General features: G+C 43.9%; 1 protein-coding gene and 1 long non-coding RNA gene across 4 annotated transcripts in view; one reads left to right on the forward strand and one right to left on the reverse strand.

Moving 5' to 3' along the window:
• The window catches only part of PDZD2 (PDZ domain containing 2), a 382,173-nt gene that overhangs the window by 350,013 nt on the left and 5,755 nt on the right, over positions 1–26,405 (reverse strand). For 2 of the 3 annotated variants that reach the window (XM_053299060.1, XM_053299054.1), the window contains exon 2: positions 1,292–1,419. The exons of the other annotated variant lie outside the window; for it this stretch is intronic. The gene's annotated coding sequence lies outside the window, so the exon portion shown is untranslated. The remainder of the gene's footprint in view (positions 1–1,291; positions 1,420–26,405) is intronic. 3 annotated transcript variants of the gene reach the window in all.
• On the forward strand, positions 14,143–18,124 carry LOC128346118 (uncharacterized). Its single transcript, XR_008316791.1, has 3 exons — positions 14,143–14,208; positions 15,855–15,919; positions 17,737–18,124. It is a non-coding gene; the product is annotated as an uncharacterized LOC128346118 (long non-coding RNA).

Below are 26,405 nucleotides of genomic sequence, written 5' to 3' on the forward strand. Positions count from 1 at the left end.
GGGTGCTGGCCCAGGGCCTAGCAAACCCACCACACCACTACCATACACACACACGAGTACCAATGCCTTGGTTCCAATCTTTTACATGTGGTATGCGTACTTGCTCCCTGACAGAACATATACTGGAGGAAACACACACACACACTATTCAACTTCACAAAACAATTACACACCACAACTAATGCATGAAGGCCAGTTTACTGAATATATTTAGCAAAACCAAGCACTTAAGGCAGCGGTTCTCAAACTTGGGCCCTCAGCAGTGTTCCCTCTCAGAGAGGGGTGTGTGTGCGCACGCGCACATTTTTTCACGTCCGCTCAGTTAATTTTAGATCCCACTCAGGTTGAATCAGGAAGGCCCTACTCTGAATGCATGTCTGTGCATACTGCTTCCCAGAACAAAACTCACTCCACACATGGATGGGGGCGGGGTGGGGAATAGAGGCAACACTGGTCCTAGATGTCGTTAGACTACAGTTCTCATTGTCCCCATCCATAGTGGTCAAAGGATTAGGGATAGGAGTTGTAGTTTGACAACATCTGGGGCCCAAGTTGGAGAACCCTTAAGTTAAGCTCTTGCTGGGCTGTCCCACCTTACAGGTAGAACAAAAAAAGGGAGGTGCCAGACAAGTGAGGGAGGCCTATCAAGAAACAGGGGTTTGAGGCTGCAGAGGATATATTTGATCCTGTCTGCATCAACATTGTGCAGACTCCCACTGAAAGTCAATGTGACCTATAACTCTTAATTCTGGATGTGTATTAAGCACATCACCACAGGCACCGTATAATTCATGTCTACCTCCTGCATAGGTTTATGATGAGCAACAGAGACAGGCAGCTATGTCCGTAACAAGGCAGCCTACTTATCAGTGCAAAAATTATGATTAAGCTTGCTCTAAGACATGCAAGAGTTATTAACAATTTATATCAGCAAAACAGAATGCCTAGTAAAGGTGAAGGCCTGTTAGTTTGGAAACACACTTTTTAAAAATTTCTTAAAGAAAGATAACACAAAATGAACAGGAGAGCTCATCTATAATTACCAAGTCCACATTTCCACTGGAACTCTAAGTAGCAATTTTTAAAATACAGCGAGCCCCTTTATTAAGTTCAGCACTCACACTCTGAGAAGAGCAGCCAACAAGGTGATATTTTAATGGAAATATTCCAACAAGTGTATTTAATGATGATGAGGATTATCTCGAAAAACTTGGTTTCCTAAGCATCTGCAGGAACAAAAGGTAAAAAGCACTTGAAACTTAGGACCTGGGTGTCCTTGCATGGTACTTACTCATGCCTGGAGTAATCTGTTACTCCATCAAGCCATCATCTTCACCTTCATGAAAGGCCTTTCAGTGCCAACTTATTGATGCGTGTCTTCCTTATAGGGCCTCTTTGCACATTTGGTTAAACATAAGCCTAAAAATGGAAAGTGTAAATATAAAACATGGTTGTTTGAAAACAATATGCATCTTTTAAGGTAAAGAAAGTCAGAGTGCACTGGAGAATAGCTCTCTAACACTGTGCACATACACTCAGTCGCAAATCCGGGTTTATTGCCCTTTGATGTGTGAAACAGACCTGAGCCATACCTTTGGTCCTTTTATGCCTATTCCAGGATTGGGACCTCCATGCTTGATTTTTGTAACTTAAATAGTATACACATGCTATGGATTGAGTCAGGGGGCAGTTGCATTTGCCCTCATGGTTGCTATTTGCCCCAAGAGAAAAACTCCCATTGGCACCAATAGAAGCTGTTGAACAAGTGGGAGGGAGGGGCAATTTAGATCAGAATTGTGAAACACAAATCCCCATTTCCACCATGGTCCGAAAATGGATTACCTCACCCAGGCTATTTATATTAGCAAAATCAACTAATAGGGACCACAATCGTGCAACAGGCTTATTGTCTTGTTTGGCTTTCAGTTTGGCCTCTTCTGTCTTGCAGTCATTCTTCAGGTTCTCCATAGCAGCTATTCCTTACCCTTAGCCAGGGGTGAGGACAGAGGAAAGACTTAAGGAAACTCCTCCTCACTTAATTTGGATTTTTGTAAGGGGGAAGAGAAGAGAGAGACTTTTGGGAGGAAGAAAATATGTTTTGAGGGCTGAAGATAAGGGTTATTGAGTTTGGTGGGGGATGTTCAGCAAAATGCAGGGGAAACAGCACCTCAAATGCCCTCTTGAAACTATTGTGATTATTTAAAATAGTTATACCCCACTTTTCGACAAGCAGTCTACAGTACAAAAGGAAACCCTCTAATTGGAGTTGCCAAGACTTCTCTAAGCCAACAGGTGCTCTGTCTAACTAGCTGTGACCCCTTCCTGGATCGTTCTTTATAAAATCCTGAGCTCTCCTTTAATGTTTGTCCCACCTGCATTACTTTGGACATTTCCAGACAGCAGATTCTTGCACTTTCATCTTAGTATTTGAGTCACAAGCAGGAAACACTTTGCGGAAGTAAGTAGCATTTTCTGCAGGTTAGCCTACTATGGCAGTTTCACAGTTGCCACTGTCTGAGTGGAGAGGACCAGTGGAGACAGGACCTTTTGCCAGAGCTGTCATTTCCAGCAACAGGTTATGGGGGTTGGGTGCCATTTCCCTTCTTCCAACCTTCATCTCTCTGTTTACTGAAACACAGGGGTGGTGTGTGCATGAGATTTAACTTTTGCTTTAGGTGAGAAAATGTGTGATGGGCACTGACTCATGAAATGCAATCAATTTGCAAATCGTTATTTCATTTCCATGGGTCAAACTAATAGGAGATAGGAAAGGCAACAGCTTTCAGTGTTCGTATTTTTATTATTCAACAAATTCCCTCTCCCAAATCGGAACCAGGCACGGTACAGAAGAGGTTGTTTTGCTTTTGAAATATTCATTCCTGGCTACAACTTTTTTAGCCTACTTTCCAGTAGGCTTATGAGATCACCCAGCATTCCATATGTGTGCCCCCCTGCCATCAACTTTGCAATGCCTGGACCAATATGAACCAAATCGAGTACAATTGTAGGGACATAACAGCGTAGTTTGTGGTGATATCATCCACCCCAATTCAAGATGGCGGACACAAACATTTGAGGTGCAAATGGGAATGATGTGGACTAAATTTGGTCCATTTGTAGGGACACCTCAAAGGCATAGTTTGTGATGATGTCATCCATCCCAGTTCAAGATGGTGTATTCATGAACTTATGAGGCACGTGGGCTAACTTGTGAACTGCCTAACTGATTTTGGCCAAATTTGGACCATTTGTAGGGCTAGTGAAAGGAAAGTAAGCAGATTAGTTCTTACTAGAACAACTTTTTTTTTTTTAAGAAGAACATAAAAGCCTTGCTGGATCTATCTAGTCTCACACATCACAGACACATAGGAAGCTGCCTCACACGGAGTCAGATCATTGGTCCTTCCAGTTCAGTATTATTCACACTGGCAACGGCTCTCCAAGGTTTCAGGCAGGAATACCAGCTGCCATCCCTGGAGCTGCCACTCTTAATGGCATTGACTCTTAGCACCAGCAACCCTATTGACCACTAGGGGTAGAGAGAGATAGTGAGCAAGGGAGTCCCCTCTCTGACTATTTTCAAAGTAGAGTGCTTTCTCTATTCTACTTCCCCTTTGTTAGATAGTCTCAGGTTTCATTCTTTCGAGGCGGGGGGGGGGGAGAGAGACTTCCTTCTTTTCCCTTCCCCTCCTTCCAAATGTAGCTAGAAGCAAGGCATGTAGGTCTTATCTATCTCCCTGATGGATTTCCTAAATGAACTAGTTTTAGAACTTTAACTCCATGTCTTCAGACAATATTCATTAGCAGTGCACTTCCATTACAGCTGGAGTAGATAAAGAAACCTCCCCTCCAAGCTTTCCCACAATTCTAAGGTCTTAACCTGGAACCTTCTGCATGCAAAGCAGATGCTCTACCACTGAGCGAAGGCCCCACCCCGCTTCCTGCAATGGTCAACCAGAAGTCAAAATTGACTTTTGCAAGCTTTGAAAGTAGGCCAGAGAGGAGGGACAGTTGCCAGAGCTTCCTTTTTCCTTGCAATGTTTGCATGGAGAAAGGAGCTTCTTGTAAAGTGTGCAAGGGTCAGATTGGTCTCAAAGAGTTCCTCCAGTGACATAACAAGAGCAGTGGGGAGCATCTTGCTGTATTGCTGGCAATCAAAAATTCTTCCACGTGTGGTGACCACCTCAACTTCCCGCATGAAAAGACAACGCCTGCAAGACCAATTCATACCATTATTGCTTTCATTACAAGGGGAATTCAGGCAGTCACCTCAGAGAGCAGAAAACCACATGGAGTCCATATGTGCATGAGAGGAGGGCAAGATTTTAAAAAAGAAAGAAAGAAAGAAAGAAAGAAAGAAAGAAAGAAAGAAAGAAAGAAAGAAAGAAAGAAAGAAAGAAAGAAAGAAAGGGTTTGCCAGCTACATTACTAAAAGAGCAGTCAGGTATGGCTGTATTGAACCCTTCCACAGAAACAGGTTCCATATTATTTATTTACTTACTTACATTTTATATCCCGCTCTTCCTCCAAGGAGCCCAAAGTGGTGTACTACATACTTAAGTTTCTCCCCACAACAACCCTGTGAAGTAGGTTAGGCTGAGAGAGAAGTGACTGGCCCAGAGTCACCCAGCAAGTCTCATGGCTGAATGGGGATTTGAACTCGGGTCTCCCCAGTCCTAGTCCGGCACTCTAACCACTATACCACGCTGGATCTACTGAGCATTACTATTGGATATTCCTCATTCGATTCTTAGTAGCGCATTCAAAGATGCAAAAGCCTTTTAGAAAAAGCATCCTCCAGTGTAAACCTAAAAGTTAAAGCTCTCTTGAGGTTTGCTTCCTCATCACAGCAGCAAACAATGAAGAAATCCAGTTTGCTAATTATCCAGTTTTAGATTGTGAGCCCTTTGGGGACAGGCAACCATCTTATTTATGCAATATTTATTTGTCTATGTAAACCACTTTGAGAACTTGGGTTGAAGAGCTGTATATAAATAATAATAATTCTTCTAAAAAGAGGAACAGTTCCTTTTTTAAAAGACCAGACTAATTTTTCAGCATCCCAGTTGTGCAAAGATCAGACAACACTAAGGAAAAAATTGCAAAACAGAGGCAGCATAACTCTTACATATTTAGTATCACCCTTAGCTCCTAAATCTGTTTTCCTCCCTATAAAGGGGTCAGCATTCCTTTACACGAATCATTGTTTATGGGGCTAATTTAAAAATACCTGTGGCATGGAAAACCACCTGACGCATACAAAGAGCCATTCTGTAGAGTGGGCAAAGATTAAACCTTTAATCCTTTTAATCCAAACTGCAAAAGCCCATGTCGGTGGCACATCCACAACAAAGGCTGACTTCAAAACTCATGACCGCAGCAGTTCGTGTCACTTCCAGCTACTCGGTGGGTTTAGTTTTGCTTATGCCTGTGTATTTCCAACTCTTTAAAAAAATGGGTTGCCAACAGCTTGAGCATTCTGCAGGGCACAAGACCAAGCTTAAAATCGATGGGTTCAGTGTTCCCTCTAACAGGAATTCGCTGATGTTGCCGACTACAAATCCCAGAATGCCCAACCAAAGGCCACTGCAGCTGGGGATGCTGGGAGTTGTATTTATTATTTATTTATTTATTACATTTATAAACCGCCCCATCCAAAGGCTCTGGGCGATGTACAGCAACTTTTAAAAGACATAAAAACAAACAATTCAAAACACAGTGCTAAAACAATATTTAAAAAAATTAACACCATTTAAAACCAATTAAAATACTTTTTTAAAATCCCACTTTACAAACCTTGGAAGGCCAGGTCAAACAAACAGGTTGTAAGGGCTCTCTTAAAGGCTGACAGCGAGCCTAAACTGCAGTGAACAGTAGTGAACAAATGTAGTGGAGGTAGTGAACATCATCTGGGAATCCCTGTTAGAGGGAACACTGGCACTGGTTTACGCTTTCAGAAGTGCGCCATATCAATTTATTAAAATAAATAAGAGATTTTTGCCATTGATTTAGATGGATTGTATTGCGCAACACAGATTTATTCAAAAGGGGAGCAGAGCTGGTCTTGTGATAGCAAGCAGAATCTGCCCTGGTTTGCATTTGGATGAGTGACTCTATGTGAGCACTGTCTGCCGTAAGATATTCCCTCAGGGGGACAAGGCCATAGCTCAGTGGCAGAGCTCTTGCTTGTAGGGATGTGCACGGAACCACGGAGGCGCAGTCCGGCACTTGGGGGGGTGTCAGCTTTAAGGGCGGGAGGGTAGGACTTCCCCCCCCCGGCCGCTTTTCCCCCTCCGGCGTTCCACTCCGGAGCAAAGTTTTAGGGGCGGCAGCATTCCTCTCGGCCGCCCCTGGCCCCGTCGTTGCCCTGAAAAAGGGAAAGTTGCCGCCACATGTGATGTGTGCGGTGCGCATGCACATGGCAGCAACAGGCGCGCACGCCGCAACAGAAACATCCGTGGCGGCAACTTCCCCTTTTTCGGGGCAACGACGGGGCCAGGGGTGGCAAAGAGAAACACTGCCGCCCCTAAAACTTTGCTCCGGAGTGGAACGCCAGAGGAGGTCCATGTCCAGTTACCGCCAGCTCATCCAGTGGCCACACAGAGATGGGCCTTCTCAATTGCTGCCCCGAGATTGTGGAATGTGCTCCCTGCTGAGATGCGATCCTCCCCATCCCTGACTATTTTTAAAAAACATCTGAAGACCCACCTCTTCAACCAAGCTTTTTCAGCTTTTTAAATTTGTAGTTTTAGTTTTAATTTTATACTGTTTTAATTTTATACTGTTTTAATTTTATACTGTTTTAAAATTGTTAAATTGTTCTAACCTTTTATATTTGTTTTAATTGTTTTAATATTGTTGTTAACCGCCCAGAGACTAAAGTTGGGGTGGTATACAAGTTAAATAAATAAATAAACAAATAAACAAACAAACAAATAAACAAATAAATAAATAAATAAAATTATATTATATTATATTATATTATATTATATTATATTATATTATATTATATATTATATTATATTATGTGTGTGAATCTCAGGTGCCACAGGACTCAGTTTTTGCTGAAACCAACTAACACAGTTTTCCCTGTACAACTGATTTCATTGTGACTTATGACTGGTACACACACACACCATTTACTTACTCAACACTTCAGCATGCAAGAACTGACTCCACTGAAAAGCATTTGCATTTGGGACGACATCAAGTGACAAAATTTTCAAATTGTCTCAAATGCAAACTTCTATCCATGATGTTGCATGTGTGAATGAATTGTTACCGACAGATCTTTTTCTTATGTTCTTAACACAATGTCTGAATAGAGCTAGAGAGAACTGGGAAGTGTAAGAAGGGAAGAATTTTTTATTTTTGGCTTACGAGCATTGCTTTTTGGGCACTGAATCACCTTGACTATTGTTTTATTAAACAGTGTGCAATCTGGACCCTTATCTTCTGAGCATGTCTGCATGAGTCCAGTTTTTTTAATTACATTTCATATCCTGCCCTTCCTCCAAGGAGCCCAGAGCGGTGTACTACATACTTAAGTTTCTCCTCACAACAACCCTGTGAAATAGGTTAGGCTGAGAGAGAGGTGACTGGCCCAGAGTCACCCAGCAAGTATCATGGCTGAATGGGGATTTGAACTTGGGTCTCCCTGGTCCCAGTCCAGCATTCTAACCACTACACCACACTGGGTTCACATGTGCTACTTTAATGCATCAGATCCCGAACAGGACAAACTTCTTCCTGGAATACTGTATATGTTTTCATGGCAAATCAATCAAACAAGAAGTCAAGAGATGTGAAGGAGTTCCACGTCCTGTGATGTTGCCTCTGTTGCTATAAGGTTTAAGAATGGGAGCCATTTGGCTCTCACAGATGTAAGCTCTCTCTGTAATTTGTCACTTGTGTGTGCATGGCTCTTTTGGTGTATCTCCCTCTCAGAATCTTTATAAAGAACAGACGGTATTAAACCTTAAAGTCTGAAATCTGTATAGTGTCATACTGTCTGAGACAGCTTTTTATCTTCCTGTCTCAGGATTATCCAGCTCAGCCGCCTGACTTTGTGCTACCTACAGCGGTAAAAATCTAACAGATTCCCCTCCCCAATCCTCTCTTTCCCCTTGCATACTCCGTAATTGAGAGAGAAATCACGGGGGGGGGGGGCTAGTTTTCAGTATTCCTCTTTATCAGCCAGCTAGGAGTTTGTTTAAAGGCTAGCTGGGGCTTTCTTTATCTGGACACACTTTTTTACGAGTCAAAAGCAACTTGAGAGGGGCAGTGTGTTCCATAGTGTACATGCACTTCTTTTGCCCCATTGTTGCTTCCGATCGATCAGGGCTGTCAGGTTCTGAAAGCACGTTAGAAACCTGCAAGACCGATTTCAGCAGAGGTAAAAGTGGGATGAGGGCCCACACCATAAGCAGTGATTCCTCTTTCAAACTGCTTCAGCTCCATATGGGTGGAGGGTGTGGGGGGGAATTGCCTGTCTCCCTCTTTATTTTGAATATTACCTTTTAGTTTTTGGATTATTTGCTTGTGATCCAGAAATGTACAAAGCAGGAACGTAGAGAGTGAGCATGTACATGGTGCCACCCCTAACTTCTCTCTCTTAAGTTCTATTGGTCCTGTGCACCACTCAGGATTAAGTCCAAGGTCACCTTCTCTCTGGTTGGTTCCATGGCCAACTGTTCTAGGGCACAGTCATTCAGCATATCTAGAAATTTGGCCTCTTTGTCATTATTGGAATTTGAATTTACCAAGTCTATGTGGGGGTAATTGAAGTCACCCATTATTATGGCTCTGACACCTCCCTGATTTCCTGGTCTTGGTCTTTCAGAGAGCTGGTCTTGTGGTAGCAAGTATGACTTGTCCCCATAGCTAAGCAGGGTCCACTCTGGTTGCATTTGAAAGGGAGACTAGAAGTGTGAGCGCTGTAAGATATTCCCCTCAGGGGATGGAGCCTCTCTTGGAAGAGCAGAAGGTTCCAAGTTCCCTCCCTGGCTTCTCCAAGACAGGGCTGAGAGAGATTCCTGCCTGCAACGTTGGAGAAGCTGCTCCCAGTCTGTGAAGACAATACTGAGCTAGACCGACCAGTATATGGCAGCTTCCTATGTTCTGCAACTCCCAATCACTGCCAATGTTTTGATCAGCACGACAATAGCACATTCCTAGTAGCACATTTCGCTTGTATTGTCACTGACAGAATTTCTGTGGAGGACTCAGGTGGTCTTCCTAATTTTTCTAACTTGTTAGATTCTATCCCTTCTTTGACATATAGTGCTACTCCACCACGAATTCACACACCCCTATCATTTTTCCCTATCCTTTCTTATATCCAGGAATAACAGAGTCCCACTTGTTCTCACTGTTCCAACATGTTTCTATTATGCCCACTATATCTATGTTTTTATTAGCAATCAAGCACTCCAGCTCACACATCTTGGCTCATAGGCTTCTGATATTGGCATATAAGCACCTATACACTGAATCTCACTAAAGTTACCATTTATTAATTTATTATTTATTTATTTAACATATTTTTATACCGCCCAAAACTTACATCTCTGGGCGGTTTACAACAAGAAAAAACATTAAAACATTAGTTAAAAACAAAAACAAGAAATTTAAAACACAATTTAAAATTTTTAAAACAATATTCTAAAACAACATTAAAAACAATGAAAACAATATCAGTTAAAAACCTGGGTGAACAGATGCATCTTTAAAGATTTTTTTAAAATTGTCAGAGATGGGGAGGCTCTTATTTCACTAGGGAGCACATTCCAAAGCCTCAGGGGAGCAACGGAGAAGGCTGTGTGGTCCACATGTGGGTCACAGACAGTGTTCCCTCTAAGGCGTGCACATAAGTGCATACATACTTTTTTTTTTAATGTCCACTCAGTTAATTTTAGGTTTAATCAGGAAGGTCCCACTCTGAATGCATTTGCACACACACTGCCGTGATACTGCTGCCCAGAAACTCATTTGGTACATAGATTATAGAGAGCAGTGGTCAAAGACACATCTCTCTATACCGCTAATGATCAAATCGCCCACTACAAAGAGGCCCCCACCCCATGCAGTAGTATCCCCTGTGAGAGAGGGTATAGGCTCATCATCCACAGAAGGGGTCTCTTCTGAGGCACAAGGCAGTGCTTCCCTCTTCTTCAGAATGATGTCCTTCTTCCCCGAAACCTCAATTCTCCAAGACATCAGAGGAGCCATCAGACTGGGAGTAGGATGCCTCGATCACATCCCAGAGGGTCTCATCCACATACCTTTCTGACCTTCTCCAGATCAGCCACCTTGGCTTTAAGGGAACGAACATATTCCCTGAGAGCCAGGAGCTCTTTGCACCAAGCACACACCCATGACTTCTGCCCATCAAGCAGATAGTCATACATACAACACTCTGTGCAATACACTGGGAAGCACCCCCTCCCCTGCTGGCTTTCTACCTTCATGAAGGGTTTTGTTGGCTGTTTAGAGTATTTGGAGATTGAAAGTTAGGGCTTAGCTGAAGTTGTCAGCTATGCAAGTTTAAACTTTCTTTCCTGAGAATATAAAAGAGGGAGTAAACTTTTCTTCCCGCTGGGCTCCATGTGATCAAGAGGGACTCCTTTAAAGCTCTCCCGCACACTTCGCCACTAAACTCCATGCAAAACTCCTATGAGACCCGTTTGCTAATTCCTGTTCCTCTGGTCGCTAAGTTCCCTGGCTGCCGCCTCTTATGTAGAGAGTATTTATTTATTCATTCATTCATTCTATTCTATTTCTATACCGCCCTTCCAAAAAATGGTTCAGGGTGGTTCACAGAGAGAAATAACAAACAAACAAAAAGATAATCAAAATGGATCCCTGTCCCCAAAGGGCTCACAATCTAAAAAGAAACATAAGATAGACACCAGCAACAATCACTGGAAGTACTGTGCTGGGAGTAGGCTTCAAACAGGCAATCAGTCTCTCAACAGGAATGTGCAACTCACCTCTGCCCTAGCTGGCTCCTCCCACTGACTCTTCCCCAAGCAAAAGAGAAACCAAAACTGAAAGCCAGACAGCCACCAAAACAGGCCCTAGCAAAACAAAAAACCCCACAAATACACTTCTCCCCTAAAGAGATACCAGCCCCTCAAAATCTCTTCCTCCTTCCGTTTGTTTGAAGGAGGAGAGTGTTTTTCTTTCAGAAAAGTTTGCTACCTTCTCAGGTCTGCTTCTCCTTTTCCCAGAGCTTTATGAGTGTACAGACTGTACACTCATACATGTGTTTGTGCAAATGATCATCCCTGTGTCCAAGTTAAAACTGAACCCCTCAAGTGTATGGCACAGATAAGCAAGTGCATTGCTGTACCTGTGTTCAACATAATCTGTGAATAAATGTTACCTGTGTATACTGTACACTCATTGTACAACTGTTTTTTAACATAACCTGTTAATAGGGCCTCTCTCTCTCTCACTCACATAGCAATAGCAATAGCACTTACATTTATATACCGCTTTATAGCCGGAGCTCTCTAAGCGGTTTACAATGATTTAGCATATTGCCCCCAACATTCTGGGTACTCATTTTACCAACCTCGGAAGGATAGAAGGCTGAGTCAACCTTGAGCCCCTGGTCAGGATCGAACTTGTAACCTTCTGGTTACAGGGCGGCAGTTTTACCACTGCGCCACCAGGGGCTCTTGATAAACTCACAATCCTCAGGAAAAGTGATGCATGTAAACCTTCTCAATATCCTGCTCTAAAAAGTGATGGTTGTCCCCAAACCAATTTAGGCCCACCTCTCATCACACTGACCTTCTTCCTTAATTCTTCCTAGGAAAATAAATGGAAATGTGCTATTCCCACACAACATTAAGATACAACAATGAAGGAGAAAATCTGGAATACAACTGGTTTTCTGCGGACAGCAGTAAATTCACACCCTCTAGGTCAGGCCTGCTCAACTTAGCCGCCCCGCCCCCCCCAGCTGTTTTGGACTACAATTCCCATAATCCCCAGCCACAGTGGCCAATAACCAGGGATTATGGGAGTTGTAGGCCAACATCTCCAGGAGGGCCAAAGTTCCGCAGCCCTGTTCTAGCTGTATGCTGGGCTGAGGTACATGGGCTCCTGCAGTAGCTGCTAAGTAATTGCTTAACAAGCATATTTTTAGGCCCCTGCACTTCTTCCAAACTCTGTGCTTGGGAGGAGGGCAGAGGATTGTCTGTGTCATACTGCAGTCCTAAGGAGGCACTTGAACTGCTTAAAAGCACAGTGCAGTTGTGAGAATGATCCCTCCCACAGCTTCCAAACTCTGTGCTTGGGAGGAGGGATGGGAGGGCTCTTCTGTTTTGCACTATACTTCTGAGGTGTTCTCTGCCCCCTCTGGAGTTTAGTGCAACAGTGGCAAGGTCTGGCCTTCCTCACAACCTTGGAACCAGGAAAGGGGAGTGGCCTGCTCCTGACCCAATGCTAAGTTTCGAAGGTGCAGCATAAAGTCAGGTGTGACCTTGGGTGGGTCCCCATGACTACAAATGCTTGGTCAGCTATCAGTGCTAGCCCGAAATACACAGGTGCTCATATGTGAGATCTACAACTGTCTCTTGGTGAGGGGTCCTTTCAAACTTCTCTTGCCCTAAATGCTCAGACTGGGATCACACATTTGAAAAAGAGGCACCATTTTGCACAGCCCTTAACCACTATTTAGTGACAACCCCAAGACTATCCTATTCATATTAATTTCCTAGTGCAAGTCCCACTGTATTCAACACGGCTTACTTGCAAGTAGATGCATTTGGGCGGTAAGGCAAAGTGAAGGTAAAACCTTGCAAGAAGGCAGAGCAGGGAACTGGGAATTATTCTGCTTAAAAATTAATACCAATGTTGAAAAGGAAGTATGACGTGCCAGTCATTTCCCCCTTCCTGTATTTCAACAAGCTTGTGTTTACCTTAATAATTTATATCAATTCACGCTTTTCAGTCTCTGCCAAGCTCTTTTCCAATCAAATGTCTAAATCTGAAAGATTAGAGTGCTGCCAAGTGGCATATACAAACCTTTTGGTTATTAAGACTTTTAGAACTTGGGATGGATAACAATCTTCCCCAGTGAAAACAAATATTGAATAAAATGCCTCAAATCTATTTTCCACTAAAACCATTCCAAAGCAGTCTGCTTAAATTTATAGAAAAGAGAAGCCCCAGAGCCCAGACGTGCCCAAAAGTTATCTACTCTGATCTGGAAGTTCCTTCCCTTTAGTCTCAAATGAGAGAAGACCCACATTTGAGTTTGGCCTGGTTCCTGCCCTCCATCTACATACCATTTATTGGTAAGTGCTGACTCTTAAAGGGATACCTACTATACATGAACTCTGAATGTAACATTTTTTCCTTCTTTTTCAGAACCATGTTATCTGGGGGAGGGGTCTGTTCTGCTCTGTAATCCTTGGACTGGACTCTTGCCAGGTCATTCTCAACAACGGGCATGCTGAAACAGAAAACGGATCAAATTCACATGGCTGCCCCCTTGTATATATATGTCAACACATACCAATTTTGAATTAACCTGGATTGAATTCACACGTGTTGGAAAGGTCTAATGAATGGGTCGAGATGTCCAGATCACATCAAACCATATATTAAATCAGACTTTTGAGAAGGCTCCTAATTGCAGGCTGAACCACTGTCAACATAAATTCAAATGCACAAAGTTAGCAGGCTGCCTAGAATCCTTAAAGGCTGTGGAGGGGAAATAGCTGAGAAGCGGGGAGATAAAATTGGTGTTTTTCTACAATGCATGTATGCATATTGTTTATTTTGCCTCGATATATGGAGAAATGAACAATCTACTCCAGCCTCTACTGCTACATACACAGCCAGTCTGCTAATGAGGCCAGGTGCAATGGCCACCTCAGGTGGCAGACTGGTGGAGGTAGAAGAATGCCCACCAGCCACCTCCATCTACTCACGCTCTCTGGCCACACCTGGTCTGCTGCTCCCTAAGCTCAGCCAAGGGTGGGACGAGCACAGTGACTACATCTACCACCATCACCCTTCTCCTCTCTCCCACTCATCCCTCCCTGCTTTTCAAAAGGACAGGGTGGAGCAGAGAGTCAGGAAGTGTCTTTAGGTCACTTCCTCCCTCTCAGTTTCCCACCTTCTGCCTTTTGAAAAGGCAAGGTGGGTGGGTCGAGGAGCAGGCACAGTGGCAGCCTCACCACTCCTCAGGTAAGCGGAGATGGGGGCGGGGGAGGTGTTCTGGTGGGGAAAGATCTGGTAGGCGGATTGGGGTACAGAGCACAGCATAGAGGTAGGGTAGGAGATTGAAAAGGGGTGAGGGAATTCATTGGAAGATTGGCACACAGCATGCTCTGTACACTGTAAGGGTACATAAGAACAGCCCTGCTGGATCAGGCCCAAGGCCCATCTAGTCCAACATCCTGTTTCGCACAGTGGCCCACCAGATGCCACTGGAAGCCACAGGCAGGAGTTGAGGGTATGCCCCCTCTCCTGCTGTTACTCCCCTGCAACCGGTACTCAGAGGCATCCTGCCTTTGAGGCTGGAGGTGGCCCACAGGTAGTGGATCACTATGCCACCTCAGGGGCCATGTGGCTTGGGCCAGGCCTAACATGTCACTCAGTATCACACAATACCATCATACCCCAAAGTCTACTATAATCCTGCCTACAACTGTAGTTCCAGCCTACAGATGCACAGGATGCAATTAATCAGCAAGATTTCAGCTCCACACCACTCTTTCCACCATAAGGTCAACATGACTTCTTCCCCAGCTTGAAATTATTAATTATTTTGGACAGATTCCTAAAGTGCTGAAGCAGTTGCTTTGCCCTGCTGTGTAGTGGAGAATCCCATCTGCCTTCGTGCTGAGAAAGCTAAAAATTAGCCTAATTACATTTAACATGGATGTTCTTTAGTAGTATTAGTCATTAAAAGCAGGCCATAAAGCAAATGTAAGCACAACATAAAAGGAGGAAAAAAATAGCATTATAGCATTTGTGAATACTACTCATAAGTACTGTCAGAACAAAACCTTCTGGTCAAGATCACATAAAGTGTTATATTTGAAAGTTACCATGCCGATGTAAGCAAGCATGTTTTAAACAGCCCACACCTTGCAGGTACATAGAAGGCCCATTCGCACGTTATGTTCAACACTCATAAGAGTGTACAGTGTACACAGGTACAGCCCTATAAACAGGTACAGTAATTCACATGTTCCATTGGACGCAGGTACACTTTCTATCTTTACCATGCATTTGAAGGGCCTGTATCACTTTTTTAAAATGAACACAGGTACAGTCATTCACACAGACAGATGGAGGAGTGTACAGATATCTGTACACTTGTAGAGCATAATAATGAATTGGGCTAATGTCTACACAGCATTAGGGATGTGCATCAACTGGCAGACAGATGGTTGGGGGGCGGGGGGGGTTACCTTTAAGGGATGGGAGGGTGCTTGTTAGCAGCAGCACCCATGCATGTTTCCTCCACCGGCGCTCTCGCCAAAATTGCTGGTGTGGGGCAGCAGCATACCCTCTTGCCTCCCTAGTCAGCATCAGACCGGAAGTGGCCAGTGTGCATGTGTGACGTACACATCCCTACCCAGCATCCCAAGAATCACTGCCAAACTTCTTCACAAAAAACACAATAATGGCAAACACAATGAGCCCAGATCTCTCTCTCTTTCTACCTACACCTACAATTCTGGAGAACTAAGCACAAGCAGGTAGAGTCAGACTCCATGAAGTTCGGGAGGAAGCTGAATAAGAGAAATTTGCATTAGTTTTCAAAAGTGTGAATGGCTAGTTGTACATTATCTCTATATCGGGATATCTTTCTCACACTTCAGTTCAGATTCCACAGCAGAAGTGCCAAGCCATGTCACAACTGTGAAGAAGCCGCTCAACATAGGAGGTTCGTTTTGTTGCGAATAGATATTGAAAGTTTCCTGCCAGCGCTTCCCCACCAGGAGCAAGCATCTGTGTCACGATCACTTTCCAAGAAGAAGAAATGAATGACACAGCAAGTTTCTCCTATCCCATTTAACTTGAAAGCTATGCTTCACCGCTCTAGAGATGTGGCATTCTTCAGTGACAAGAGTCTTCATTAGCACACAATTGCAACTATGCACACATACACAACACTGTGAAACACTTCCATTCAGTCTTATTTACCTAGCAACAGCAGAAACTGCTTACATAGCTTACATCGCTTTTTAAATCACGGTCTGAGCTTCAAGTACAGAAAATGATATAAAATTCAGAGTCTGGAGAATATCACTGTTCTGAAGCTTTGTTTTTAAAACAAGTTTCTAGTCCCTTATGTCTATAAATGAACACAAATGAGCTCCTGGTGGCGCAGTGGTAAAACTGCCGCCCTGTAACCAGAAGGTTACAAGTTCGATCCTGACCAGGGGCTCAAGGTTGACTCAGCCTTCCATCCTTCCGAGGTCAGTAAAATGAGTACCCAGAACATTGGGGGCAATATGCTAAATCATTGTAAACCGCTTAGAGAGCTCTAGCTATAGAGCAGTATATAAATGTAAGTGCTACTGCTATTGCTATAAAGGTAGGCTTAAAAATGCATAGGCAACACCTTGAAATAACAGAAGCCAGAGACTTGAGAGGGCTCAGTGCTCTCCATCTCTCTTTTTGACAAGGATAATTTTAATAAGTTGAAGAACTGGTGCATTTTCCTTGGCTTATCTTGGTGTACAATTCTGCCTTTTTTAAAGAACATGCTTGGAATTGACATGGGTACAAGATAGGAGGCACATTTTTCTTCCTGTTCAAATGCAAGAATGTGGAATGCAATTTTAAATACTCATACAGAAACAGAACAATCAATATAATGCTCTAGGCCAGAGATTTTGTTACTAGACCACTTGAAAATTGCTTGGGGTGTCAGTGGACCACTTGAACTTTTTTGTTGTTCTACAAATCAAAGCATCTCACTCATTTTTTAAAAAGGTCAAGTGCAAGGTGAATAACATATTCTCAACTGTTCTGCAAACTTTCCGAAGACCACATAGATGGGCCTCATGGACCACTGGTGGTTCACAGACCACCATTTGAGGACCACTACTCTAGAGTATTCAAAGTGCTTCACATACATTGGGAAACATCCACTCTGGCACCCACGGAAAAACATTTTGTTGTTGCAGTGCTCCACAAAATTGCACTAACAGAAGGGGAAACATCCAAATGTTCATTGTGCAAGGACTCCCTATACCAGGAAATTCCCAACTTACAGATGTGTTGAGTCCAAAAGTTCATTTGTAAGTCAGGCAATCAATCAAACAATCAATCTTTATTATGGTCCCAGACCAGCACACCGAAGTCAGGCATTCATAACTTGAAATGAGTGTTGTTCCCAAAAGTGACGAGTTGTGTGTAAGTCAGCATTTGTAAGTTGGATATTTCCTTAATACAGGGGTGGGGAACCTTGGCCCTCCAGCTGTTGTTGAACTACAACTCCCATCATCCCCAGCCACAATTTATTAGAATATAGGAACTTTGTGTGTAGAGAAGTTTAACTTGGGGGGGGAGCGAGGGCATAGGCTTGTGAAAGAGGTTGTGCTACAAATGGCAGTAAGAGCAAGAACTAGTCTGGTACAGATGTGAACTCCTTAGTGAAACAACCACGGGCTACATCCTTATGCTAGCTTTTTTAGAAACATTGTTAGAAATTATTATCAAAAAAGCACTTAAATGAATATTTTTTAATGGCAGGCATTCTCAGTTAATGACAAGACATGGCAAAAGGACAAGGTCTTTAAGATACAGAGAACTCAAGGTCTTTAAGATACAGAGAACTCAAGAGAGAGTTGTGCTGTAGGACATCAGCACAAAAAGGAATTGTAACTGCATTCATCCATGAAGCGCAAAAATCAATGGAAGTCCAGAGTATGATCAAATGCAACCAGACATCCTCCATATGGCAAATCTCTCCGAAGCACTGGGTCTTGATACAAAAATTTCAAAACACAGTCATTTGTGATTAAGAAATAGGCAAATATATGTCTGATCTCCAAAGGCAGACTGTCCGCAAGAATGGGAATCAAGGAACATCTAGTAAGATCCGTTGCTGTTTGTGGTCACTCACTAGGATTTAATTAAAAGTCTGCCTTAATTTTTTGACATTCCATTACAGTAAGCTCCTCTGCTAGAGCAATTGTCCTATGTACTAGCTCTGAATTGTGCTAGAAAACCTATTGCTTTTACGTTATCTGCTTCTAACACCCTTCTCCTTAAGTTTGTGTACTTTATCTGAATGTATATGATCAGCATAGTCTCATAACAGAGTCCCCTCCACTCCAGACTGCAGATGTGGAGGCTGCAGGGGTGTAGTTACTGCTGCTCCAAGGTGTCCAATGAACACAGGCCACCATGCCCCCAGGGGCCCCACCATCTGCCACTCACCCACTCCCACAGCTTGCCACCACCATGACTTGCCGCCAAAAAAACACCCCACCGTATAAAGTGTGTGTGTGTGTGTGTGTGTGTGTGTATGTATAACTTTATTCCACCAGAGGCACCATGGGAAAAATTAAAGGGTGGGGCTATGTTCATTTATTGAACGTAAGCCTCCGCTGACTTTGCTATGCCCCTGGGAGGCTGCATTGTTTTAAGCCTTCCTTAGATTTTTCTTTTTTTCATTTTCCTGGTAAATAACTGTCACATCAAGACAAGAGCTAGGCTGAAACCATTCTCCTTGTGCTAGTTTTCTAGTTGCAGGGAAATTTGTGGGGTGGTGCGGGGGAGTAGCATTAAGAGAACACCACTGCAGTCCCCCACCTGGGCTTTGAAGTGGTACACTCCAGAAGAGACTCTGCCTTACCATTTTGCTGCGAGCTTGCAGATCAGCACTAAGAGTCAGGTCACTTACACTTCAGTTTGAGTCAGTAGCGCAAGGAGCATTCAACAAGGGAAATATTATTTTCAGGTTGTGCGTCACCATCCACCCCGATGGCTTATGTTTCACTGTGAAATGACAGCAAAACCAAAAGGGCTCAGGGGCAGGGGGAGAACTTGGCTTTGAAGAAGTAAAGCCAAGAATCTCTCGAGCCTTGTTCAACAAACACCACTGAATAATGCATGGCAGAAAAATTAGATCACAGACTTGAACGGGGGACCTTTTCACTTCCCAAATGGGTAGAATTTTATTTTATTTTATTACTTTTAAGCAACATCCAACTTTCAGGGACGTAAGACATTTTTTGCAAGGCTTTGGGAACTTGACCCAGAAACCTACTAACAAGTATTCAAAACCCAGCTAGAGGCAGAGAATGCATTAAATCTCCTCTACAGGACACACTGGATGTCTTTGCAATCCCAGATTTCTGGGAGAAAAGACGCTCCCTTGACCTGGCTGCAGGGATCTCCAAAAATTATTATATATTCTGTTAATCAATGCTCTCAATTCCTCTGCTCCAAAGAAGCTCCAACTGCAAAGGAATCTCCTCTTTAAGGCTGAAAGCCAGGCAGTCTTTACTGGTTTGAGCACTGAAACCATTACTGATTATGTCACATTTCTTCAAGGCAACTTCATGTGTGGCCTTTCCAGAGGTATCTGGTTGTTCTCTGTGAGATACAGGATAGTGGTCTCATCCTGCAGCACCCTTATTTTCTATTATTATTATTATTATTATTATTATTATTATTATTAAGCAATGAACTACAGTAGGGCAGTTAGGTGCACCAAGTGAAAATGAAATCCTGATATCATTTGGACACCTTGGTGGACAACCAGACTAGCACTCTGGTTGTCAATATCCAGAGTAACACTATGCTATCACACAAGGGCCGATTTTTGCACATCTCCCCTTCTCTCTGAAGCCCACTATATCTCCCCCCAAATAGGTCACTGAGGGCTGCATGACCCTGAAGGACATATTTTGGAGAGGCACGTGGGGCTTCAGAGGCAGGGTCATAACTATAGGGTGTAATGAGCAGTGTTCCCTCTAAGGCGTGCGCATGTGCGTGCATGTGCTCACACATTTTTTTAATGTCCGCTCAGTTACTTTTAGATCCTGCTCAGGTTGAATCAGGAAGGCCCCAGTCTGAATGCATGTGTGCACACACAGCCTTGATACTGCCACCCAGAACAAATTCATTCAGCATACAGATGAAAAAAAATTAGAGAAAAAACTGGTCATGAGCTGTAATTGACACTCCCAAAATTTGCCCCAGGCTGCAAATTGTTTTTAAAAGACCATATAACCTCTCCACCCAACTTTTGCGATTCCCCCAAGACTTTGAGGAGGGAAAGGGGAGATCAGTGAAGATCACCCCCTTCCCCCTCCTCATGGAACAATGCAGAGTCACTCTGGTTGTTGGCATTGTTGCACCAGTGCAGTGCTAGTCCAGGTCCAGATGTCTGCCAATGGATATGTGACACAGATCAGCACAATCCCCAAGTGCATACATAGCCTTACACACAAGAAGTATTAATAATAATCATAGGAAGCTGCCTTATACCAAAGTCAGACCACTGGTCCATCTAGCTTAGTGCTTTCTGACTGGCAGCAGTTCTCCAAAGTGTCAGGCTTCAGGCTGGAGATATTGGGGATTGAATCTGGAACCCTCTGCATTCAGAGATTGTACCACTGGGCTACAATCTCATCCCTAAAAAATTATGAATGGAGGCCCAATAACTCCAAAGCATCTTATAGTCCCTTTAGGGAAACACATGGTCTGTCAAACATTACATGGTAAAACCAGAGACAGACAGACATACCTTTCTGCAAGGCACTTAAACTGCATTTCTAAGTTACAAGGTCAATCTCCATTTGCTTTTGCTTTGAAAGAGGTGCCTTTTGTTGGCTACTCTGTCTTTTTTCCAGTTCCTCTTAGGCTTAACAGCCCTGTATATCAAAGCCTGTAGAGTGATTATTTAATGACACACTGAACTACATTTTACCCATGAAAAAAGCTGCCAGATGTTTCATGCTGTCTGATTTTATTAGCTTACTGCATAAAGAAGAACACAAGTAATTGCTCTTACAAAAATAAGAATATGAAGAAGAAAAAAGAAACAACTCATTTTCATTTGGTAATGTTTCCTTCCTTTGTCCTCTCCAGATTTCAATTGACCACAGCAAGGTTCACTATATGGTTAATGATTTAAAAATTCAAATCCTAAAGCCAAAAGGAATGAATGCCAGGCTCTCCAGATCAGAAATTACTGCTTGGTAATATCCATGGCAGCACCAGGGGTTTGTTTTGTGTGTTACCAGAACCCAGAGAGTGGTGCAGCTGGGTCCCCCCTGCCCACCTGGTTGTAATTCCACATGTGCAAAAGTGATCAACTCCATCCATTATCCAGAGCATAATCTCAATTTTCATAAATGAAAATTTATGCCCAGGTCCTGGACAGTGTTTTTGTTTCTTATAAATAAAACACTGTCCAGGTCCTGGGCATGAACCAGTGCAAGGTGTCCAAATGGGTACTGTTGAGCATGGCAGCGTAGGTCAGTGAGGAATCATAGCGATGAGCCCGATTCAGGCATTACGCTGTACAAGTTTATAGATGTCTGTACATGTGTTTGTGTGAATGACTTGTACCTGTGTTCATTTTAAAAGTAAACCTGGATGCAAGCCTTTCAAGTACATGGTACGGAGAGGAAGTCTGTACCTGCGTTCAACATAACAAGTGAATGACTGCACCTGTGTACACTGTACATTCGTTGTATGAGTGCTGAATGTAATGTATGAATGGGCCTACAGTCAGGGTTCAAACTGTGCTCCCAGGCTGAGTACAGATCATATTCTATAGTGAATAGGATGCTGCTCCAGAGTCCAGCAACAACTCACCAGTCTGAGGCCTTAAGTAGAGGACTCCTGTCACAAGCTCCTCCCCAACACAAGCTCCTCCTCTAGCAGCTACTAGAGCTTAAAGGGGCAGGGACCTTTTCTACAAATGTAGGCTCATACAGTGGAGGGGTGTGTTCTGGCTTACATGGCTTCAGAGATTATTTGTTTATTGAGGTTTACATTTCTATCCTGCTCTTCCTTCAAGGAGTCCAGAGCAATGTACATGGTTATGTTTATCCTCACAGCAACCCTATAAGGTAGGTCAGGCTGAGAGAGAAGTGACTGGAACAGTAATCCAGTAGGTTTCATGGCTGAAAGGGATTTAAACTTGGGTCCTAGCCCAACACACTAACCACTACACTATGCTGGCTCTCTAAACATGGAAGTACATGGATTACTTAGATGTTGCCCCCAGGTTGTGGAACTCCTTCTCTGTGGATATACCTCATTCTGAAAGGTTGTGAGGGTATGTCACAGACACTCTCTTTATATGAACTCCTGAGTCATAAGGAGGACCCTGGTACCTTTTTTTTTTAGTTTCCAGTGCTGTAGTGTAATGCGTTTGGAAGCAGCTTTTGAGAAGACAAGGCTCAGAACTGGGGAAGCAGCAAACATGTGTTTTCTGTCCTAAAGAATCAAGCAAGCAGAAAAAGACAAGGTGAGTTTGTTATGCCTAGGTTCGGATTTGGGCCAGCAAGGGGTTTGTTTTTGACAGGGCAGTTTCAGTTGTGCCTAGAGACAGTGGGTTGGGAATTAGCTGCATGTGCCCCCTCTTGTGGGATGGACTACATTCCTGAGGTGGCTCTGTTTGAAAGCAGCTCTTGAGAAGAAAAGATTCAGACCAGGGGAACCTGCCTGTTAGCAAACTGCTACCCAGAGCTTTGTGAACAGATATCAAAGGAGTTTTGTGTGGAGTTCTGTGGTGGGGCAGTGCGCAGGGAAGCACACAAGCAGTCCCCCTTTATCATAAAGGAGACACCCAGCATAAAAAGGTGGTGAACCTTCAACTACTTTTGTAATGTTCTTGGAAGGCAGAGCTTAAAAGCTTTAATTAGATGACAGCTGCAGCTAAGATCTAGCTTTCAAGGAAACAAACTCAATATATTCTAAATAGCTACTAAAACCAGTTATGAAGGTAGAATGCAAGCAGGGGAGGGAGTGCGACCCAGTGTATTGCATGTAGTGTTGCATGTATGACTATCTGCTTGGTGGGCAGAAATCATGGGTGTGCATGCACTCAGGGCAAAGAGCTCCTGGCTCTCAGTGAACAAGTTCATTCCCTCAAAGCCAAGGTGGCTGACCTGGAGAAGCTCAGGGCAGCAGAGTGGTATGTGGACTAAACCCTCAGGGATGTGACAGAGGCATCCCACTCCCAGGCTGACAGCTCCTCTGCTGTCATGGAGAATGAAGGTCTTGGGGAAGGAAAACATCAGTCTGAGGAAGAGGGGAATGCTCCCTTAGAAGGGACTCCTTCCTTGGTTGGATACTCCTCTGGGTAAGTGGGGGCATCCTAGTAGTGGGCGATTTGATCATTAGGGGTATAGAGAGATGGGTCTGTGACCCACAAGTAGACCACATAGTGACTTGCCTGCCTGGTACAAAGGTTGCGGACATCATGCAGCATCTAGATAGGCTGTTAGGTAGCGCTGGGGAGGAGTCAGCTGTCACGGTGCATGCCAGCAACAACAACCTTGGGAAATGTAGTTGGGAGGTCCTAGAAGCCATATTTAGGCTGCTAGGTAGCATAATGAAGTCCAGGAGCCCCAGGGTAGCATTCTCTGAAGTGCTACCTGTTCCACGCATAGGAACAGGCAGAGCTGAGGGGGTCTCAATGTGTGGATGAGATGATGGTGCCGGGAAGAGGAGTTTAGATTTGTTAAGCACTGGGAGACATTTGGGGGCAAGCAAAGCCTGTACAAAAGGGACAGGCTCCATTTGAAATAAGATGCAAGTGTGACATATTTATATACCGCTTTTCAACAAAAGTTCCCAAAGTGATTTATATAAAGAAATAAATCAAATAAGCTTGGCTGGGTGCAGAGCATCTGCGCCTCTAGTTTGTCACCTGTCACCGTGGGCCCGCCGGGCGCCACCTCCTCCCCCCGCTGCCGCCACTGCCTCCTCCCTCCGCCCGCCCATTGCCGCCGCCTCTTCCCCCCACCCACCTCATTCTTCCCCCCCCATCCATCCCCACCTCCTTCTGCCCACCATCATTTTCTCAGCGCCGTTCCCCCCACCCACCCACCGGCCATTTCCCACACACACACCCATCCTGTAGCTAGCCTATCTGGCAGCTCTCCGAACTTTTGTAATAGCTGCCACACTTGAGATTAGCCACAAGTATGCCTTAGAGAATGAAATATATAGAAAATGGCTCCCCTGTCCCCAAAGGAACCAGACTACTGATGCTTAAAATCAAGAAGGTAGCAGAGCAGCTTTTAAAATGCTGCCTGGGGAATTGCCAACAGGAACTGCGTGGTATTTCATTCTGCAAGCAAAATCCCCTAAGGTGCAAGGGTGCAAACATTTCAGATAAACTAGAATGGGACAGAGTAGACCCAGGAGCAGAAACACATGACAGCTGGCCAAAAAGGTCAAATGATGGTAAGGGAGATAGCATACGCCAACGCCAGGTGAGAGACTCAGCGTATAGGTGCTTGTAGACCGATGCCAGAAGTCTCTGAGCCAAGATGAGTGAGCTGGAGTGCTTAGTTGCTAATGAAAACATAGATATAGTGGGCATAACAGAAACCTGGTAGAATGGGGGAAAACCAGTGGGACACTGTTATTCCTGGTTACGAACTCTACAGAAAGGACAAGGGAAGGGATGATTGGGGATGGAGTAGCACTGTATATTAAAGGAGGGATATAATCCAACAAGCTAGAAAACCTAGGAGGACCAGAGTCCTCCACAGAAACTATGTGGGTGACAATACGAGGACTGAAAGGAAATGTGTTACTAGGGACATGCTATTGCCCTCCGGATAAGAGTGACCTGGAGTTGGAGAAGCATCAAAGAGACAGAGAGCTGTAATAATATACCCGTCACTCCAGAACTGAGCTTACTAGGCTTGGAGACTGAAGAACTAGGCCAAATTTGAGATGAGAGAGAATGTTCTAAACTGACTTGAAAAACTAAAAATCAACAGATCAACAGGGCCAGATAGCATTCACCCAAGAGTCCTGAAGCAACGCAAATGTGGAATTGCTGATCTAGCAATTTCAACAATGTAACTTGTCCTTATAGTCAGGCTCTATACCAGAGGACTGGAAAGTAGCTAATAAAACTCTGATTTTCAAAAAGGGATCTAGTGGGGATCTGGGAAACTACAGGCCAGTTAGCTTAACTTCTGTGCCGGGTAAACTGATGGAAAGCATACTTAAGGACAAAATGGTTAAACATATAGAAGAAAAGGCCTTGCTGAAGGAGAACCAGCATGGCTTCTGCAAGGGCAAGTCTTGCCTCACCAACCTTTTGGAGTTCTTTGAGAGTGTAAACAGGCAAGTGGATAAAGGTGATCTGGTTGACAAAGTATACTTTGACTTCCAAAAAGCTTTTGACAAAGTTCCCCACCAAAGGCTCTCAAGTAAACTTAGCAGTCATGGAATAAGGGGACAAGCTCAATTTTGTATTAGTAACTGGCAACAAAATGGCAAATGTGGTTCAATGTAAGCAAGTGTAAAGTGATGCATATTGGGGCAAAAAAAACCCAGCTTCACATATACATTGATGGGCTTTGAACTGTCGGTGACTGACCAGGAGAGAGATTCTGGGGTCATGGTGGACACTTTGTTGAAACTGTCGACTCAATGCATGGCAGCTGTAAAAAAGGCAAACTCCATGCTAGGGATCATTCAGAAGGAGGCTTTAAAAAATGCTAATATTATAATGCCCTTATACAAATCTATAGTGTGGTCCCATTTGGAGTACTGTGTGCAGTTCTGGTCAGTGTATCTTAAGGAGCACATTGTAGAACTGGAAAAAGTACAGAAGAGGGCAACCAAGATAATCAGGGGCTTGGAACACCTTCCTAATGGTGCAAGGCTACAGCATCTGGGACTTTTTAGTTTGAGAAAGAGGCAACTATGGGGAGACATGATGGAGGTCTATAAAAGTATGTATGGAGTAGAGAGAATGAACAGAGACAAATTTTTCTCCCTCTCTCACAACACTAGAACCAGGGGTCATCCCATGAAACCGAAGACCAAGAAATTTAGGGCCAACAAAAGGAAGTTTTTTCACACAGCACATAATTAATCTATGGAATTCTCTGCCATGGGATGTAGTGATGGCCACTAGCTTGGATGGATTTGAAAAGGGGCTTAGACAAATTTATTGTCTATCAGTGACAACTAGTTTGGCAGCTATAGGCCACCTCCAGCCTCAGAGGCAAGATGCCTCTAAATACCAGTTGCAGGGGAGCAAAATACCAGTTGCAAGGGAGCAACAGCAAGGGAGAGGGCATGCCCTTGCCTGTGGGCTTCTCAGGGGCATCTTGGTGAGCCACTGTGGGAAACAGGATGCTGGTCTATAGAGGCCTTGGGCCTGATCCAGCAGAGCTGTTCTTTCTGTGCTCCTGTCTTAG

The sequence above is a fragment of the Hemicordylus capensis genome, chromosome 2 (assembly GCF_027244095.1).
Source record: "Hemicordylus capensis ecotype Gifberg chromosome 2, rHemCap1.1.pri, whole genome shotgun sequence".
Classification (NCBI taxonomy): domain Eukaryota; kingdom Metazoa; phylum Chordata; class Lepidosauria; order Squamata; family Cordylidae; genus Hemicordylus; species Hemicordylus capensis.